Genomic DNA, 22,322 nt, shown 5'->3' with positions numbered 1-22,322 from the left:
CTTCTTATAAAATAAAATACTGACTATGAAAAAACTCAGCCTACTACAGAAGTATTTTACATACTGGCAGAGTGTGTGAAAGGAAAAAAAGGCCAATTTGATATCCATCAATTTCAGTAAAAATCTATCAGGTCCAAATACTAAATAGTAACAGTAATAAAAATTGAGCTAGTGTGGAAGTAATTTTTCCTGATACAAACATGATTTCGAAGAACTATCTCATACTTATAATCCCAAATTACTCTGAGCTACTTTATTTTGGGCAACTAAGCCAATTAGAAACTTGCAATAAAAAATTCATATGTATATATTTTTTAAAATTTCTTTTTATTGAGGTAACATTGGCTTATATAACATTATGCTTCATGTGTACAACATTATATTTCTACTTCTGTATGCACTACAGCGTGCTTAGTACCAAAAATTTAGTTTCCATCTGACACCATGTGCCCTTTACCCATTTTGCCTTTCCCCCCGCTCCCCTCTGCCCATTCCCCTCTTGTAAGCCTTACTCTATTCTCAGTATCTAGTGTTTGTTTGGTTTGGTTGTGTATTTATTTTGTTTGTTTTTATATTTCACAAATGAGTGAAATCAAATGGTATTTGTCTTTCTTTGTTGGTCTTATTTTACTTAGAATAATACCCTCAAGATCCGTCCATGTAGTCGCAAATAGCATGGAATACTATTCAGTCATAAGAAAGATTCAGATGCATCTTGAAAAAGACTCCAAGATACAGGGTCTTACTATGAGGTGTATTAGCCAAACCACAATTTTTTTTGAAAAACAAAAACTCCTATTTTAAATATCAATCATATTTTGTTCAGTTTTCTTATACTATGTAAAATGTTCACTTAGGATACAGAAAATATTCTGAATCTGTTAACACTTTATAGCAGAATCACTGCATAGATAGATAGTTTCATTGATAGTTTCATTGTAAATTATTAATTAAACAAAACTAAGGATGGGAACTAGAAGTTTCTATGCTAGTTACAACAGATAAATGGTTTCCCTCTTACCATAACCGTGACAAATAGAGATCATTGCACATAAAACATTTATCAAGATAGAGTATATGCTGGACAACAAAATAAGCCTCAAGAAACTTCAAAGGGTCAGAATCATGAAGATTATATTCACCAACCATTAGCAGAATTAAGTTAGACTAAATAAAAATGAGATGCCTAGAAAATCCTCAAATATCTGGAAATTAGACAACGTACTTCTAAATAATCCCTGGGTCAAAAATAAATTACAAGGGGATTTAGAAAATATTTTAATCTGAACTATAATCAAAGTAAGACATACCAAACTTTGTGGATGCAGTTAAAACGGTGCTTAGAGGAAAATACATATGTTTAAATGCATATATAAGGAATGATTTTTATACTTCAGTGACATAAGTTTCTGCCTTAAGAAATAAAAAAGAAGAGCATATTAAAGCCAAGTAAGTAGATAAAAGAAATAACACAAATTAGAGTAGAAGTCAACGATAGAGAAAACGGAAAAGAAAGTCAACAAAATTTTTTAAAAGATTATTAAAACTGACAAACTTCTAGCCATATTGATCAAGAAAAGAGAAAAAACTGAATTGTCAACACCAGTAAAATATCATTGGTATATTAATGTATATCATTAAATTGCATTCACTGATAAGGAGGCATAGATAACTGTCAGTGGGGGTCTACTTGGTGCAACATTTCTCAAATAAAATTTGGCAGCACAGATCAAGCACATTAAAATTGTTCATACCCTTTGAATCAGAAATGCAACTTTTAGGATTGTATACTACGGAAAACATGAGATATGGGGTCAAAGATTAATGTGTGAAGTTGGTCATTACTTCATCATTTACATTGGGCAAAACGATACCTACCTAATATTACCGTGATAACTGAATAGTTAAACTGTGGTGCATCTGCGGGATGAAATATCATGTGGCCATTACAAACCATATTTTCAGTATTTACCAAATGACAGAATGTTCACTTTATATGGTTTAATTTAAACCTTGATTTTAAAACTACGTTTGTAGTATTATTCAGCTTTTTTATAGAGAAAAGTGGTATGTGTATCCCCTAGAAGTCATACTATTTTTTCTTTTGTTTTGTCATAGGTAAAATATAAATATAATTTAGAGAGGGTATGCATGTTCTGCACTGAAGGAATAGAAGTTCTCATACAGTGAGGGAAAGAGAAAGTGTGAATTTAGGAGCTGTACATACCACTGTTAAGGTATAGACTTTGGATAATTAAAAGATGGAATGACAGTAGAAGGGCCTTAGGAAGTAGAAGCTAGGTGGTGTCACAATATGGAAATTAAGTGAGCAAAGAAAGCTGTGACTATTTGACCCACTCAATTTTATTCTCAAATCAATTCTTTTACCTTCCGTATTATTTCCTAGGGCTGGCATGACAAATTATCACAAACTGGTAGCTGAAAACAACCGACATTTAGTCTCTCACAGTTCAGAAGGCCCAAAGTCCAAAATGAAGGTGTGGGTAAGGTTGGTTCCTTCTAGAGGCACTGAAGGAGAATCTGTTCCATACTCTTCTCCTAGCTTTTTGTGACTGCCAGCAATTTTTGGTGTTCTGTAGCTTGTAGCTGCACCCCTCTAATCTCTGCCTCCGTAGTCACCTGGACGTCTTCCCTTTGTGTCTTTCTGTGTGTCCTCTCCTCTTCTTTTAAGGACATCAGTCACTAGGTTTAGGACTCACCCTAATCCACCATGACCTCATCTTAATTTAACTAACTACATCTGCAAAAATCCTATTTCCAAATAAAATCACATTCCAAAGCACCGATGGACATGAATTTTAGGGGGGACACTGTTCAACTTTTCCTTTTTATTTTGCTCATCTTGGAATGGGGAGAGGAAGTCAAGATGAAGGTTGAACCATCTACCATGAGCAAGTCAAAGGTGCTCTGTGAATAAACCTTAGAACTGGAATGAGACAGGTACAGCTTCCTCAGCAAATGAAGGGAGGAGGTATGTGGAAACGTCATGCTATAGTGGGTTGGGTACAAACTCAGCTCAGTAAGAGTTGCGCTTGAACTATCTGTTTATATTGTGCATGAAAGTTATTGTGACTAAAATGTTTCTTTTAGAACACAAGATTTGCCTTATAATTTTTGGTTAGTAGTGGTTTATGTTGTAGCTGGGAGAGACATGGTTTAAATCTGAGAAAGTATTCTTCGCTATTGGGCATAGTTCCTAGTTCTTGATTTCTACCTAAGCAACGCTGTCTTAAACACAAAGTTTAGGAATGAACAGAACATATAACCTAGTGTAAGCACATATCGGGGAACAATACCTTTACATCTATGTGTGGCATTTGTAAAAACCAATTTTATAATTGTGCATGTGAGGCATTCACCAACTTTCCACCCTCTTGTTTTGGTAGCTAATGTATTCTTTTGCATTTAGATGTTCGGTGGCTAATAGAGTTAGCTAATTATACAGTGCTACAGAGCCTGCATAGCTCACAGTCTTCTTAGCAATTATTCACTGAAAATGTTTTTAATTCTCTTTGATGACATTTTCAAATATAACTTATTTTTTCCTCAACATTGCCCTATAATCCCTTATTAGGAATGCTAATCTGAAAACTTAATAACTAGACAGCTCTCTGTTATTATAATGGCAGCTACTTTACATATTTAGTCTTTATAAATCCAGCCCTAGCATTGCTTCATTCCTTAGACAATTACTAAGAGTTGAGACCTCAACACTCAGATGCCATAAGGGGCATCTGGTAGCTTTCTTGCTTGTTGACAATGCAGCTGGCACAGTCATGATGTCTACTGTTGTGATAGTAGCGAATTATTACTAAAAAAGAATACGTGGTCTTAAAATTATTTTTATAATTTCCCAGAAAAATGTGATCACTATCAGCAAGAAATTCCAGGATTCTTATTTTTCTTAAAAACATTTCTAAGCAGAATAGGATATCACAATAGTATTTTCTAATATTGTATTTAAGAAATAGAAACATAGTGTTAAACAGATTTTAAGTAATTCATTTCAATTATCAGGTCAAATTAGGAGAAGAACAAGTCATAAGTTTCATTAAAGTTTGATACTGTCAGGCAGCCTGCTTTATAGAAACACTTTGATCAGATCTGTTGGCCTATTTTTCAAATTTGGACTAGACTACCTCACTTTCTTTTGTCCTTTCCTATTAATAAAGGGTCAGAGTAGGAAAATGTCCAAAAGACAAGTAAGAGTTGGGAGAAGATAGATATAAGAATCTAGCTAAGACAGCACTAGTTTATAGTTTAATGTTAGTTCCTTGGATCTCATAGAGGGTTGAAAAAAGAACATGTCAGGAACATTTTGCATCCTTTGCTAAATCTCTGCTAAACACATTGTACATTGATAGCTTAGTTTCCCCTATATAAGAATTCACATGACATATTCATTTCAGAATTTAATGACATAGAGATGTCTTCTACTTCAAAAGAACGAATGTATTTTCTTTTTATCTGAAAATGAAAACCATGAAACCCACTGTGTTAAACATCCAGTAACCACATGGAGCTAAACAGCTCCCTTGAAACTCCTCTTGTCTGCCTTTTTATAGTTATATATTTTCTCACTGAGTCTTGCACATAGTCATAAATATGAGAAGTACAATGAAAAGAATACAGACATTCCTATTTGCTGTCATTACTCCTATGTACTATTATCATTTTGCTCTATAACACATATTTTTGGGTAGAGAAATCTATAGTTTATAGAAAATGGAAGTAATTTATGCATAGCATTTTATAACTTGATATTTTACTAAAAAATTTACTATTAATATGCATACCATCTTGGATGAATCCAAAAGAATTATGCTGAGTAAAAAAAATAAAATCCCAAATATTACATACTATGTGATTCCATTTATATAGTAATCTTGAAATGACAAAATTATATAGATCAAGTATGGATTAGTAGTTGCCAGGGATTCGGAGTGGGAGGAGGAGTGGGGTGTGGCTATAAAAGGGCAACAGCAGGGATTCTTGTGGTGATGGAACTGTTCTGCATCTTGACTGTGTCAATGTCAATATTCTGGATAATACATGGGATTACAGTTTTGTAGGATGTTACCATTGGTAAAAATTAGGTAAAGGGTACATGGGCCCTCTCTATAATATCTATTACAACTGCATACAGATCTACAATTATGTCAAAAAATGTTCCATTAAAAACATTCTGTGATCATCTCTTCATGTCAATAGTTATATGTCAGTATTTCAGTGGCTGCATAATATTCCACAGCTACTTTATAATTTCTTACGAAGTTAAAATGACTATCACCATACAACCAGCAATTCTACTTTAAAGTACTATCCCAACTGAAATGAACACTTAATTCACACAAACCATTCTATACACAGACATTTAGAGATGCTTGCTGCATCCTCACCAAAAACTGGGAAGAATCCAAATGTCCTTCAACTGGTGAATGAGTAAGTAAACTATGGTATATCCACGTGGTAAACTATTTACTGTTCATCAGTTTAAGGAAATGAACTATTGATATGTGCAACAATATGAATCAGTCTTAAATACATTAAGCTAAAGAAGCCAGACTCAAATGTTTGCATAATATATTATCCCATTTATGTGACATTCTGAAATAATAAAAACTATGGGGACAGTTTGATGATTAAACATTGACTGAAGCTGGGTGGCAAGGAGGGATTGTGTATGTGTGCAGAGATTGTCTTTATAGAGACATGAGGGAATTTGGGGGGCTTGATGAAGCATAATATCTTGAATGTAGTGTTATCCAGCCACAAATGTTTGTTGAAATTTGCAGAACAAAAAAAGAGGTGAATTTTGCCAAATGGTAATTTGCATAGTATAGAATATATAATTTACCTTAAAAGATATAATTTACCTTAAAATATAATTTCCCTTTAAAGATTCATGTAATAAGCAAAGAGTATCCATGATTAAAATACCAGTAATAGTAAATCAAGCTATTTTCTGAATTCTAGGATAGTTTTTCATATTAAAAAACATCAAGGAAAAAACACAGACCTATAACTTCACAATATACTAGTTTTTCCTTATATCTTTAAGAAAAAAATACCTCCTAGGAATAAATAATTTTACTGATGGACATTAAGTATGACCAAGTTAACTTGATATGCATGGGGTATTTCTGGATATCTTGACTAAATACAAGTAGAACAGGTCATAAGATTATTTAATTAGCTCAGTTTTATTCTGTTTCCCAGACACTCCTTATGACTCTTAACATAATACTTAAGAAGGCATTATTAAAACTTCTTAATTTTATAGTCTCCTCTTAAATCAGTTATAGGCGTTTAACCAGCTCTGTCCTGATCTACATGAACCACATGTAACAAGCCATTCTTTTCTTTGGGAGTTAGAATCTCAGTGCCTTGTTATATTAGTGTTGTGTATACAGAGTGATTTTGTTTCAGATCCTTTTGAAGGTAGAGGAACGGATGCTAATTATCCTAATATTAACGAGTCTTCCATTATATTAATAAAACTGTATATTTGAGAACATGAGGAAAGTATTTCAAAGTCGGGTATGAGGAAAACAAGAGTGAATTACATCGTGTGTTTACAAGTCCAGGGTATTGCTGAAAGCTGGCATTTCTTTACATCTGTAAAGAATATGTTTATATCATATTTAAGAGTAGTCCTTTTAAAAACATGAAATTCATTTATATTACATTTAGCATTAGTCATTTTTAAAATATGGAAGTTTAGCAACTTCAGTTAGTGCTTCTAACTGAATAGCTAATCAATAAATGTAATAAATGTTAGCAATATGAAAAAAGAGAAAAATCTACTTACACTTACTGGCTGTGTGTACACAAACACGCTGTTACTGAATGACATTATAGTAGGAAAAATTCTAAATCAGTATTACATGACCGTGGCATTTCACGTGACAAAAAGAATGATTGTTCTTTGTTAACTTTGTATTGTTGTTCAGCAAATAAATGAGGTCATAGTGTAGGAACTCATAAAAGTCTTTCCTAACTAGGTATACATTTTAGTGAAAAAGAAAAGAAAACAAAACCATCTGGCCCAACTTTCAGTATTGTACCTCACAATAAAAATGATGTGATTATGTCACTGTGTGGGTGTGTGATCCAGTTATCAGTAATTTAAAATATTCACTAATGGAAAAATGGTTATAAATATTTACATAAATCCCTTGATGTTGATAAACTTCTATAATTACTTTTTCAAATATTGTTTCAAGTAAATGAAGGAGAGGTATCCATAAGCTCTATTTGAAATATGAGGACAGTAATAAACAGGTGAAGAGATAACACTGTTTGTGATTACCTCCAGATAGGATAATTCTATGTGTTTTGAGAAGTAGTCTCAGGAACAGAAGGAAGGGGAAAGAGAGGACCAACAGTTGGGAACTTTATGGCTGAGTATGTTTAGCATGTAACTTCTATTAATATCATATATCAAATATCATATAATAAAGAATAATGAATATATAATTTATGATTGAATAGAATTCAGTTAAGGTAAGAGCTGTCAAAAGTAAGCTGGGTCTCTTCTTGAATGACTAGATCAAAGGTGAAATGTTGAATGAGAATTGGGCATATTTCTCATCCCACCTCTAAGAGTTCATACTATACTCTTTGGGGTCCTGTGTGGTACTGGGGGTGTTGAAAGAAGCTGAAGATTAGAGCCAACTGCTGCAACCAGGGTGAAGTGCTTTTACTGGCACTGTGCTGATAACAAAATATTGACCAAACAGGAAGGAATTCCTTCTTTCCTCCTCCTTTTTAATCTCCCCCTGCTGGTGCCATCTGTTGGTAGAGCCTATTAAGATGGTTAATTGACAAATGAAAAATGTAATTTACAAAGTCCTAACCAGTGACATCTTGATAGATGTTTAACAACTAGATTCTGGGAGAAAAGAGAAAGCCCAAATTTGTAGAGCTTGTCTATATTTATGGTAAAAATACTTCCACCATATTTGATTGCAAAATATTAAACATGATGCGACAGTATGAAGATACTATTCAGATATAATACTGATACGATTGATCAAAATAATCTCAAAGTAGATAATAGTAAAATGTAGTAAAGTAATTATGAAGTGAGATGTTTGGAGTATTCATTTTCTTTTTCTTTTTTTTTGTCCGCACCATGTGGCATGTGGGATCTTAGTTCGTGACCAGGGTCAAACCCATACCCCCTTCAGTGGAAGCGCAATGTCTTAACCACTGGACTGCCAGGGAAGTCCCTCATTTTCTTTTATTTAGTATAATTTAATTTTGTTTATGTAATTTAATTTTTAAATAATGACTATTTAACCTATTTAACAACCAGCTGTCAAAATTCCTGAAAATTTAACAATTGGCTCTTGTGTTCTGGTATGTATTAGCTCTAGTACATCACAGGGTCCCAGCCCAACATCACAAAGTAAAGGATAGAAGATTAGATACAGATACAGCTCACCCCTTTACTTATTCAGTTCATTTACTCATTGAACAACTTTACGCTCTAACAAGAATCAACTGTCCTTTGTACAAAGATGCACTCACCCTCATCCCCGAAAAGGTTAGACACAAAATTCCAACCGTCTCTGTCTCTCTCTCTGGGCAATGATAGTACTCCTCTTATTCCGTCACAGTTCTACTTGGATATATAAGAAGCTAAAGAATAAATTTTAAAGAAAAAATTTAACTTTAAGAATAAAGTTAACAAGTATTAACTCCCAACAATCCTTATACACAATAATAAGAGAAAAGAGGGAGTAAAAAGGGAATTAGTTAATATATACAGATATAAATTAGCTACTGTATATAAATTAGCTATGTGTGTAACAAGCAAAGAAGATGGTATGTGCAGCTGCTACAATCCTTTTTACTGTAAATGGCCATGGAGTTACAGTTGATACTTATACCTTTCTAATTTCACTGGCCATTCCATTTTCTGTCAAGGCAGCACCATACATTGTTGTAATTCTTTGCCTGGTGATTAACTGAAGATTTGGAATCGTCAGTGGCCTTTTCTCCCATTGATTTTCCATTAACTTTTACCATTTGATATGGAAATAATAAGCATCTGAAAGAATCCCTAGTATTTCAGACAAAGTCATTGTATAGCAAAAATCCATTTTTACCCTCAATAATCAGGAACAGTTATCCCCAGTATCTCATTCTTCACCTATTGGTCCAGTGATACAGAGCCCAAAGTGTCCAGGTGACAGTCTCAACTCTGAAATCAATAGAGGTATTATTATGTCTCCTGATAAAACCCTTTCTCTCCTGATATTTAAGACCCCAAACAGTCCAGAAAAAAATTACCTGAATGGATTATTAGGTGTAATGGCAGTGAGGATCACTCTCACTTTTTCTTGATTCCTATACCTATGTACTATAGAATGGAAGAAACAACACTATGTATAGGTTGCTCATCTAATTAGAATCTGTATCATGTAAGATAGTACTCCAGTATTTCAGGGCATTTATTTCACAACTAGCACCGTAACTGAGTCTCTATTAGGCTTTTTTTTTTTTTTTTTTTTTAACTGTTCTGTCAGGCCAGCTCCTTCAGGATGATGGGTTATATGATAAGACCAATGATTCTATGGGCATGACCATTGCTGAAACCTCTTTTGCAGTAAAATCAAGTTCTCAGTAACGAGAAACATTTTGTGGAATACGCATAGAATAAGGCATTCCATAAATTCACAGATGGTAACATTGGCAGGGAAAGAATTTTCATATCCAAAATGCATGGCTGTTCTATTGGCCCAGTGAACATAAAGCTGCCAGGAAGGGGAAAGATCCTTCTTCCTTCCTCCCGGCTTCCTATTTTCTTCTAGTTTTTGCTATTGTCAGGAAACCAGTTTACAAAGGAACACCATAGTTTGCTGAGTCTAATCCCAGTAGCTACACAATGCTGACTACAGAAGAGTTGCTTTGAGTTCAAGAATCTAGCTTAACATTCCACCAGAACATTCCACCTCTTAGCTACTGAGCCTTTCTGTGCTACTTGTGTATAAAATAGTTATCCTCTCTTCCTCTCATGCTCATGGTCACATTCTGAAAAATCTAAGTAATGTTACTATTATTTAATGAAGAGCCACATTAAATAGGAGACAGTATTACTGAAGAATCCCCCCTCCTCCAAAGGGGCCCACCCTCCATGCAAATTCCCAGCTTTGACACATGGCAGCTTGGAGCAATAACTCACGAATAGAATTTGCTATATGAAATCTAGTAGAAATATTTTAACAAATGCTAATGATCATGGATAAATGCTTAACTACTCACATATAGAACGGAGGGAACTATAAATATCATCTTAAATAAAGCAAGATGAGACAGCTTTTAATATTAAGGAATTGGGAACATATGGTCTGTTTGCAAAATCTGGAAATAGCCTACTTGGGTCTAGAGGAAGAAATGAAGAATGGAAGAGGCTCAAAATCTTCTCTGTGTCCTTATATATTTTTTACTTCCTGTCTTTCTACGTGGAGCTACTGTTACTTTTATATTGAAAACTTTTATAGTGACAGATGGGCAAAAATTTCATTAAACAGTTAAATTGTAATGGTGAAAGTTATGCTTTCTTTAGAGTTATACCTTTTCACCAAATAGCCCTCTCCACTCCACACCACCCCAGAGAAAAGTCCTGGGGAGGAAGGTGAAAATGCTGAGTGGAAGGTAGAGAAAATTTCTCATATACTAAGAAACCTATTTGAATACTCGGAAAGAATGATTGCACTTTTGCAATTCTTCACCCTTCCCTTATGTACTCTCTGGCTATGTGGCTTTGTAATTTCTCCTACTAAAATATGCAGAGCATATTTTCATGACCCCTGACTTTTGGGTTGGGCCAAGTGACTCACTCTGAACAATAGGATAAAGTGGAGATGATAATGATAATGTTGCAGTTTCTAGCCCAGGCTTTAATAGAGCTTGCTGGTTTGCGCTCACTTTCTTGCACTTCTGCCATGACCAGGAGAACAGATTTCTCTGTTGGTTCATGGAGGATGAGAGACTCTTGGAGCAGAGCCTTTCCAGTACACCTGAGTCTAGGTCAGCTTATCTGCAGATGAACAAGCTAAATAGATGCTTATTGAGCATTGTGTGTTTGTCATGCTATGTTTTTGTGGCAATAGCTAACACACAAATTTAATGATGGCCTTATGTTTGAAGTAATTCCACTGGGATATAGTGTGAGAGAACAGAAAATAAGAAAGCTATCTTGAAAAAAACTCTACTTCAAAGATGATAATGCCAAAGTCATCTCAAGGTTAAAACACCTCTCAGGAAAGAGATTCCAAAAACTCTCTGGGTAACTGTTGCTCTTTGGAAGTTTTTCCTTCTAAAGGTGAATCCAACCTACAGTATTTCAGTTTAGGACACCTTCTTGCCATCAAGGATTTTTAAATCAAATTGATTAAAGCCTTTATTTTAGAAACTGTTTTCAACTTGCAAGAGAAAATCATTTTAAGAGGAAACTTATATTGCTTTTCAAGACTCTGGAAAACTCTGCATGGGTAAAAATTAGTTAAAAGCTGACATTCAATTTAATTTAGAAAATATTTATTGAACCCCTATTTTTGGGAAGATATTTATTCTTGGTAACTATGTCTTAGAAATGATGAAACTGAGGGCCCTTAAAGATTAAGTGACATGACTAAGGTTGCATAGTAGATGACAGAGCTGGGATTTGAATTTAATTTTATGACTCCAAGTCTACTTCTTAGGAATCCTTTGCCAAAGAAAGTCTATGGCATGGAATGGCTTACTACCTTTAGCCCTGCATTCTGTAGCATATCTTTCTTTCAAATAGCCTTCTTATACAGAAGAGAGGCCTAAGAGCAAATCAACTTATCAGAATAGCTTTGGGTCTTCTATTGGTCCTTATGGTAAATAGGCAACCGAATCTTGACAAATTATCCAAAAGAAAATCTTTTATGATACGAAGAGTTTTTGTTCTGACATCCCTTCAAGAGAAACTTCTCAATTTTACGCATATAAACAAATAAGTTATTTTAAAAAAACTAAATTATGTTTTAAAATAGTAATGAATATAGCTAATTATTCATCACATTATTATATGCCAGGTACTGTGCCAAGTATTTTATAAGTATTGTTATAATTATATCTTGTAACACTTCTAAGATTATGTCTATTGTGATACTCATTTTAAAGGTAAAGAAATTCAGATAGAGAGAGGGAAAGTAACTTGTCTACATACACATAGCACAAAAGTAGTAAACCTTTCATTTGAACCCATGAAATCTGAATCAGGAATACATGCTTTAAATCACTAGACCGCCTTCTAAAGAGTGCATCTCAATATCTGAAAGGTCTTTTGTTGACAATGTTCCCACGAGTGGCTGTTCAATTTGAAGACAGCAGAACAAGTTCAATTGTTCTGCATAATAAAATCTGTTACAAATGTAAAGTATCAGGTAACTGATATGGGAGCTGGGGCAACAGGAGACAATGATGGTAGTTTTTTTAGAGAACAGTATACAAGGAGAGCTCCCCATGGTGGTATATTAGGGAAGATTTGGAAAGGGACTAGTCAATGTGTATTCATGATATCTAGTGCATGTTGTGTGTGATCTAAAATCTTCTGTTTCTCCTACAAAATATTCACTTAAAAAATCACATCTCTCTCTAATCTTTGGTAAAGTGAAAAAACTTGGGGGCAGGGATAAAATGTGTTTTAATATTGTGTCTTCTAACAGCTTAAGGCCTAGATAAAATGGGCTCACAGTGATATTTAGATAGTAATGGTATGGCTGTGGTTTAAAGAGGTGGTTCCTTATGTAATATAGACCCTTGGAATATGCCTGTCCTTTGGCATAGCCTGTCTCTTGAGCTTTTGGTCTATTTTTATCTTTTGGTCAATATTAAATGCAAAATTGGGTCTGACTTCCCTTTTTAATGTTGGCTGCTATGCATTTCAAATTCATCCGTCTAATACTGCTTTTTTTTTTTTTTTTTACCAGTTGTAGACCTTTATTTATGTATTTAAATTATTATTAGTCTCTATTTTATATCTGTAAAAGGGGAAACTCACGTAACTGTAATGGAGGCTAAAACTTCCCTGTACATTGTAAGAACCCAATAACTATAATTTCTTTTTTTCATTGGAGTATAGTTGCTTTACAATATTGTGTTAGTGTCTACTGTACAGCAAAGTGAGTCAGCTTTACTTATACATATATCTCCTCTTTTTTGGATTTCCTTCCCATTTAGGGTCACCACAGAGCATTGACTAGAGTTCCCTGTGCTATACAGTAGGTTCTCATTAGTTATCTATTTTATACATAGTAGTATATGTATGTCAATCCCAATCTCCCAGTTCATCCCCCCCTTTTCCCCCTTGGTATCCATACGTTCGTTCTCTGTGTCTCATCTAATACTGTTCATATTCACACAGAACCCAGAATGAACTCTGAAAAACCTAAATAACATCCTGTCTCTCCCATAGTTTAAAACTTTTTGGCTTCCCATTGCTCTTTCAATGAAATCGAACATCTTCACAAGGTGAATTAGACCTTACCTATTTCTCTAATTTTATTTTAAAATCCAATCACACTGGCTGTTCAGGGAAACACTGAAATGTGGTCCCATCTCAGGCCCTTTACCCATGCTGCTCCTTCTGCTTGGAATGCTGTTTCCTCAGAAGATGGGCTCTTCTCTCATTTCATTCAAATCTCTTCTCAAATGTCTTTCCAATAGAAGGTCTTCTCTGAGTACTTTTATCTAAAATAGTGACTCCCTTTGTCAATTTTTACATTATCCTGCTTTATTCATTGCTCTTATTACTGCCTTTTATTATTATATTATACTGCCTTATATATTACGTTATCCCATAATGTAAATTCATGAAAGAAGTATTTATTTTGGTTTGTTCCTGCTGTATCTCCAGTGTAGATAGTCTATAAATATTTGTTGTCTAAATTAATGCAACAAATGTATCCTTCTTTCCAGATCTATAACATATTCTTTTATTGTTTTACTTCCTCCACCTTTTCCTATATTTGTTCAATGTTTTCTTTGCTGAGTTTTAGATTTCCTTTTAAATTCTTCCAGGAAGGATTTGTAAAATAACCTAATAAATATATAAAAGAAACTAACAAATATAAAAATAAGTAGAACACAGTCAAATTTAAACATATGTTGGACCTGGGTATTATAAACTCTAGGGAATTTTTTAATATAAACTCTGGTTTGACTAAGGTACTAAGGGAAATTGAGAAAACTAAGGAAAATAACTAAGATGGCAACTTAAAACTCGTTCAGAAAAAGCTCATAGGAATTAATTTAGTTTAAGTCCTTATACTTGGAGCCCCCTCAAAATGTAGAGAAAAAGAAATAAAAATAAAAAATGGGAGGAAGGAGAGGGAGGGATGGTGAGAGGTTAGGAAGGAAAAAAAGGAAGGAGGAAAGGAAGTAAAGAAAGGGGGGAGGGAAGAAAATTGTGGTCAGTAATAAAGGCCAGATGAACCTAGATCTTGGGAAGTATTTGATCCTAAGATTGTGTGAAAAAGAATCATAGAGGTACAAATTTGGTTTGATGGCTGGATGGGTCATTTATGCTGCCATGTGATACTATGTAAAGTTATAGCCTCCAGCACTCTCTTTTTTGTACTTGGGGTCCAGTAATTTTCTAGGAATCTATAGTTCTGGGTTATATCAACATATACGTAAATGATCCATTATTATCCTGTCTTTTCAAATGATTTTGTCCTTTGCTTTGTTTCTACTATCTATTTTTGAGTCCTAGATGAGGTCATTCTCCTGAATTGCTATATCTGAATTTGTGGGATGGAAAGCTAATAACTCATTATGTGGTGGTAAAACAGTAAATCACATGATCGCCAGGTTTTGTTGTGTGGCATACATCGTGTGATGTATGTAGTGTTGGGGCAAATGGTGGAGAAAAAAAAAAAACATGGTAAAATCCTATTTATTTATGGATATATTGAGCCAAGTTCTGGAAGAGAAGGATGAAAAAGAATAGAACTATTCAATTTTCAAAGCAGAGACAGGAGGAAATCCTGCTTTGTTAAAGGAGATGCTCTTATGCCTGCTGTTTAAATTGACTGAAAGTTTCATAATTTGGATGATTGCAAGGTTAAAGAGAACAACTGCTTCTTTAACTCTGTGATCAGCATTTGTGAATGGAGGTCTGAGTAGGAGATCAGATTGTGTTACCAAGTCTTTCTTAAGCACACATCTCTAAGTATTCTGGGTCAGTCAGTTGCGGTGAACCCACCATCAGATGTTTCTCACTCAGCTAAGCCTATTTCAAAGTTATGTAAGGCCATGACTATTGTGTGAAAGGATAAAGGAATGAACAGAAAAAAAAGCCAAAAAAAAAGCCGTGTAAAAGGCAAATATGTCAAAGAACATGTCTAAATAATTATTGTTCACTGTGGTCATTTACCCATGTTATTAATAATGATGATGGTAGTTATAAAGTAACTAGAATAAGAATCATAACAAAGTTCATGTAGCACTCATTATAATTCAGGGATTGTTCTGATTGCTTATCATACATTATCTGTAACCCCTTGTGATGGTTGTGATTGTTACTCATTTTACAGAGAAGTAAACTGAGATCACAGAGCTAGTAAGAGGCAGAGCCATGATTTGATATATGGAAGTTCTGGTTTCAAGAGTCTATTTTCCTAACCACTGCATGATGGGAACCCTGCTGTTTTCCCAAAGAAACTCCTAACTTGGCCTGCAAAAGCTGTGACTTCTCAATTTTTGAAATATTTCTGAAACACCCAAACCAACACGAGGGGGAAGTGTGCTGTGAAAGTAGATATGTTCTATGATGCCACTGTATCCATAGATACATTGAAGATAACAAGATATATTTTTCCCCACAGCAGATCCAGGACTCTCAGATTGGTTCCCAAGGAACTTCCTTTGCTCCCAGACCATGAAGTTCTCCCTCATCTTGTGCCTCTGGATTTGGTATGTTCTAGAAATTCACTAATGCTGTTTATTTCCCAGTCCTCCCTTGTCTAAATGGAAATTATTTTTTAGGTTTTAGTTTCCTGTTTCTTCTAAACTATTGCATATTGGTATGTTGGTGTCAGATAAGCTTTAAGATTTAAAATTTTAAGTTTCGAGACCTTCACATAGGAGCTACTCCCAAACCTGATGGAAAGAACTTCAGAAATCCTGGACTTTTGGCAAATGAGTGTAACTGGATGAGAGTACCTTGGGGAGAGGTGAGCATGTTCATGGGAGGTGAGAGGAAGTATGATTGTTGGATAGTAAAAGATAGCCTGAAGAAGGTATTTCCAATTTTATGTCAAATGTCTTACTCTCACTCGTTTTTCCTTACTAACCATCTTGATTTTGTTCAGGGTGGCACTGTGACCCCTTTTCCATGCCATCTCCCCCCCCACAAAAATGCCATTTCTCAGGATTCCTTTTAATTGTAGCCAAAGGAAATAGAGATTGCTGGGGTTTTCAGGAAGAAAATTTTTATTTCTTAACTGTAGGAGATATGCCTTTGTTCTCGATCATTTCCTTCTACTTTCATGGAACGTAGGTAAGACACCTGGAAGTGGACTTGCTGTCTTAGATCATGAGGAAGAAAACCACATGTTCTATTTGGCAGAGTAGAAAGGATGCTCGTTACTGGGGTGCCTCACTCATTGTGAAAGTGCTTACTTTCTGACTTTATGTTACAAAAAAATTTGTTTTGTTGTTTTTTAAAATTTTATTTTATTTTATATTATAGTTGATTTACAATGCTGTGTTAGTTTCAGGTGAACAGCAAAGTGATTGTTATACATATACATATATCCATTCTTTTTCAGATTCTTTTCAGATACAGAGTATTGAGTAGAGTTCCCTGTGCTATACAGTAGGTCCTTGTTGATTATCTATATTATATATAGTAGTGTGAATATGTTAATCCCAAATTTATCCCTTCTCTCGACCTCTCCCCTTTGGTAACCATAAGTTTGTTTCCAAAGTTTGTGAGTCTGTTTCTGTTTTGTAAATAATTTCATTTGTATCTTTCTTTTTAGATTCCACATATGAGTGATATCATACGATAATTGGCTTTCTCTGACTGACTTCATTTTAGTATGATAATCTCTAGGTCCATCCGTGTTGCTGCAAATGGCATTATTTCATTCTTTTTTATGGCTGAGTAATATTCCATTGTATATATGTACCACATCTTCTTATCCATTCCTCTGTTGATGGACATTTAGGTTGCTTCCATGTTTTGGCTATCGTAAATAGTGCTGCAATAAACATTGGAGTGCATGTATCTTTTCAAATTATGGTTTTCTCCATATACATGCCCAGGAGTGGGGTTGCTGGATCATATGGTAGCTCTATTTTTAGTTTTTTAAGGAACTTCAATACTGTTCTCGATAATGGTTGTACCAATTTACATCCCTGCTAACAGTGTAAGAGGATTCCCTTTTCTTTATACCCTCTGCAGCATTTATTGTTTGTAGACTTTTTGACGATGGCCATTCTGAATGATGTGAGGTGATACCTAATTGTAGATTTGATTTGTATTTCTCTAATAATTAGTGATGTTGAGCATCTTTTCATGTGCTTCTTGGCCATCTGTATGTCTTCTTTGGAGAAATGTCTTAGATCTTCTGCCCATTTTTTGATTGGGCTTTTTTTTTTTTTTGATATTGAGTTACATGAGCTGTTTTTATATTTTGCAGATTAATCCCTTGTCAGTTACTTTGTTCACAAATATTTTCTCCCATTCTGTGGGTTGTCTTTTTGTTCTGTTTATGGTGTCCTTTGCTGTGCAAAAGCTTTTAAGTTTCATTAGGTCCCATTTGTTTATTTTTGTTTTAATTTCCCTTTCTCTAGGAGATGGATCCAAAAGAAATTGCTGTAATTTATGTCAAAGAGTGTTCTGCCTATGTTTTCCTCTAAGAGTTTTATAGTATCTGGTCTTAAATTTAGGTCTTTAATCCATTTTGAGTTTATTTTTGTGTCTGGCGTTAGAGCATGTTCTAGCTTCATTCTTTTACATGTAAGCTTACAGTTTTCACAGCACCACTTACTGAAGAGACTGTCTTTTCTCTATTGTATATTCTAGGCTCCTTTGTTGTAGATTAGTTGACCATAGGTGTGTGGCCTTATTTCTGGGCTCTCTATCCTGTTCCATTGATCTAGATTTCTGTTTTTGTGCCAGTACCATACTGTCTTGATTGCTGTAGCTTTTTAGTATAGTCTAAAATCAGTGAGTCTCATTCCTCCAGCTCCATATTTCTTTCTCAGTATTGCTCTGGCTATTTGGGGTCTTCTGTGTTTCCATAAAAGTTTTTAAAGTTTTTGTTCTAGTTCTGTGAAAAATGCCATTGGTAATTTGATAGGGATTGCATTGAATCTGTAGATTGCCTTGGGTAGTATAGTCATTTCTACAATATTGATTCTTCCAATCCAAGAACATGGTATATCTTTCCATCTCTTTGTGTCATCTTCGATTTCTTCCATCAGCATCTTACAGTTTTCAGAGTACAGGTCTTTTGCCTCCTTAGGTAGGTTTATTCATAGGTACTTTATTCTTTTTGATACCATGGTAAATGGGATTGTTTTATTAATTTCTCTTTCTGTTCTTTCATTGTTAGTGTATAGAAATGCAAGAGATTTCTGTGTATTAATTTTGTATCCTGCAACTTTACCACATTCATTTTTGAGCTCTAGCAGTTTTCTGGCAGCATCTTTAGGATATTTTATGCATAGTATTATGTCATCTGCAAACAGTGACAGTGTTACTTCTTATTTTCCAATTTGGATTCATTTTATTTCTTTTTTCTTCTCTGATTGCTGTGGCTGTATTTCCAAATCTATGTTGGAAAACAGTGGCGAGAGTGGATATGCTTGTCTTGGTCCTGGTCTTAGAGGGAATGCTTTCAGGTTTTCGCTGTTGAGTATGATGTTAGCTGTAGGTTTGTCATATATGGCTGTTATTATGTTGAGGTACATTCCCTCTATGCCCACTGTCTGGAGAGTATTTTTTTTTTTATCATAAATGGGTGTTGAATTTTGTCAAAACCTTTTTCTGCATCTATTGAGATGATTATAAGCTTTTTATTTTTCAGTTTGTTAATGTGGTTCATCACACCGATTGATTTGCATATATTGAAGAATCCTTGCATCTCTGGGATAAATCCCACTTGATCATGGTGTATGATCCTCTTAATGTATTGTTGGATTCAGTTTGCGAGTATTTTGTTGAGAATTTTTGCGTTTAGATTCATCAGTGATATTGGCCTATAAATGTCTTTTTCTATGGTATCTGTGTCTGGTTTTGGTTTCAGGGTGATGGTGGCCTCATGAAATGAGCTTGGGAGTGTTCCTCTGCAGCTTTTTGGGAAGAGTTTCAGAAGGACAGCTGTTAACTCATCATTAAATGTTTGATAGAATTTGCCTGTGAAGCCATCTGGTCCTGGACTTTCCTTTGTTGGAAGTTTTTTAATCACTGTTTCAATTTCAGTACTTGTGATTGGTCTGTTCATATTTTTTATTTCTTCCTGGTTTAGTCTTGGAAGGGTGTATCTTTCTAATAATTTGTTCATTTCTTCCAAGTTGTCCATTTTATTGGCTATAATTGCCTGTAGTAGTCTCTTATGAACCTTTGTATTTATGTGGTGTCAGTTGTAACTTCTCCTTTTTCATTTCTAATTTTATTGATTTGAACTCCCTCACTTTTTTCTTGATGAGTCTGGCTAAAGGTTTATCAATTTTGTTTATTTCTTCAGAGAACCACCTTTTACTTTCATTGATCTTTTCTATTGTTTTCTTCATCTCTATTTCATTTATTTCTTCTCTGATTGATATGATTTCTTTCCTTCTACTAACTTTGGGTTTGTTTGTTCTTCTTTCTCTAGTTGCTTTAGGTGTAAGGTTAAGTTGTTTGAGATTTTTCTTGTTTCCTGATGTAAGACTGTATTGGTATAAACTTCCCTCTTAAACTGCTCATGCTACATTTCATTGGTTTTGGATTCTTGTGTTTTTGTTGTCATTTGTCTCCAGGTATTTTTTTATTTCCTCTTTGATTTCTTCAGTGATCCATTGGTGTTGAGTAGCATAGTGTTTAGCCTCCATGTGTTTGTGATTTTTACGGGTTTTTTTCTGGGAGTTTATTTCTAATCTTATAGCCTTGTGGTCAGAGAACATGCTTGATATGATTTCAATTTTCTTCAATATACTGAGGCTCGATTCATGGCCCAGCATGTGGTCTATCAAGGATAATGTTCCATGTCCACTTGAGAAGAATCTGTATCTTGCTGCTTTCAGATGGAATGTTCAATAAATATCAATTAAGTCAATCTGGTCTAATGTTTCATTTGAAGACTGTGTTTCCTGGTTGATTTTCTGTCTGGAAGATCTGCCCATTGATGCAAATGGGGTGTAAAAGTCCCCCACTATTATTTTTTACTGTTAACTTCTCTGTTTATGTCTGTTAGCATTTGCCTTATATATTGAGGTGCTTCTATGTTGGGTGCATATACATTTACAATTGTTTTATCTTCTTCTTGGATTGATCCCTTGATCATTATGTAGTATCCTTCTTTGTCTCTTGTAACAGTCTTTATTTAAGACTATTTTGTCTGATATGAGTATTGCTACTCCAGCTTTCTTTTGATTTCCATTAGTGTGGAATATCTTTTCCATCCCCTTACTTTCAGTCTGTATGTATCCCTAGGTCTGAAGTGGGTCTCTTCTAGACAGCATATATATGGGTCTGTTTTTGTATCCATTCAGCAAGCCTGTGTCTTTTGGTTAGAGCATTTAATCCATTCACATTTAGGGTAATTATCAGTATGTATATTCTTTTTTTTTTAACATCTTTGAGTATAATTGCTTTACAATGTTGTGTTAGTTACTGCTGTGTAACAAAGTGAATCAGCTATATGTATACATATATCCCCATATCCCCTCCCTCTTGCATCTCCCTCCCACCCTTCCTATCCCACCCCTCTAGGTGGTCACAAAGCACCAAGCTGATCTCCCTGTGCTATGCAGCTGCTTCCCACTAGCTAGCTATTTTATATTTGGTAGTGTATACATATCCATGCCACTCTCTCACTTCTTCCCAGCTTACTCTTCCCCCTCTGTGTGTCCTCAACTCCATTCTCTACATCTGCGGCTTTATTCCTGTTCTGCCCCTAGGTTCTTCAGAACCCATTTTTTTTTTAGATTCCATATATATGTGTAAGCATATGGTATTTATTTTTCTCTTTCTGACTTACTTCACTGTGTATGACACTCTCTAGGCCCATCCACCTCACTACAAATAACTCAATTTTGTTTCTTTTTATGCCTGAGTAATATTCCATTGTATATATGAGCCACCTCTTCTTTATCCATTCATCTGTCAGTGGACATTTAGGTTGCTGCCATGTCCTGGCTATTGTAAGTAGAGCTGCAGGGAACACTGTGGTACAAGAATTATGGTTTTCTCAGGGTATATGCTCAGTAGTGGGATTGCTGGGTCTGTGGTAGTTCTATTTTTAGGTTTTTGAGGAACCTCCATACTGTTCTCCATAGTGGCTGTATCAATTTACATTCCCTACAGTGTACCTACGATGCAAGAGGGTTCTCTTTTCTCCACACCCTCTCCAGCATTTATTGTTTGTAGATTTTTTGATGATGGCCGTTCTGACCAGTGTGAGGTGATACCTCATTGTAGTTTTGATTGGCATTTCTCTAATGATTAGTGATGTTGAGCATTCTTTCATGTGTTTGTTGGCAATCTGCGTATCTTCTTTGGAGAAATGTTTATTTAGGTCTTCTGCCCATTTTTGGACTGGGTTGTTTGTTTTTTTGATATTGAGCTGCATGAGCTGCTTGTATATTTTGGAGATGAATCCTTTGTCAGTTGATTTCATTTGCAAATATTTTCTCCCATTCTGAGGGTTGTCTTTTCGTCTTGTTTATGGTTTCCTTTGCTCTGCAAAAGCTTTAAAGTTTCATTAGGTTCATTTTGTTTATTTTTGTTTTTATTTCCATTTCTCTGGGAGGTGGGTCAAAAAGAATCTTGCTGTGATTTATGTCATAGAGTGTTCTGCCTGTGTTTCCCTCTAAGAGTTTTATAGTGTCTGGCCTTACATTTTGGTCTTTAATCCATTTTGAATTTATTTTTGTGTATGGTGTTAGGGAGTGTTCTAATTTCATTCTTTAACATGTAGCTGTCCAGTTTTCCCAGCACCACTTATTGAAGAGGCTGTGTTTTCTTCATTGTATACTCTTGCCTCCTTTATCAAAGATAAGGTGACCATATGTGTGTGGGTTTATCTCTGGGCTTTCTATCCTGT

This window comes from Leucopleurus acutus (genome assembly GCF_964270905.1).
Source record: "Leucopleurus acutus genome assembly, chromosome: 12".
Taxonomy (NCBI): Eukaryota; Metazoa; Chordata; class Mammalia; order Artiodactyla; family Delphinidae; genus Leucopleurus; species Leucopleurus acutus.
The sequence above is the reverse complement of the archived record's forward strand: the minus strand, read 5'-3'. Positions refer to the sequence as shown.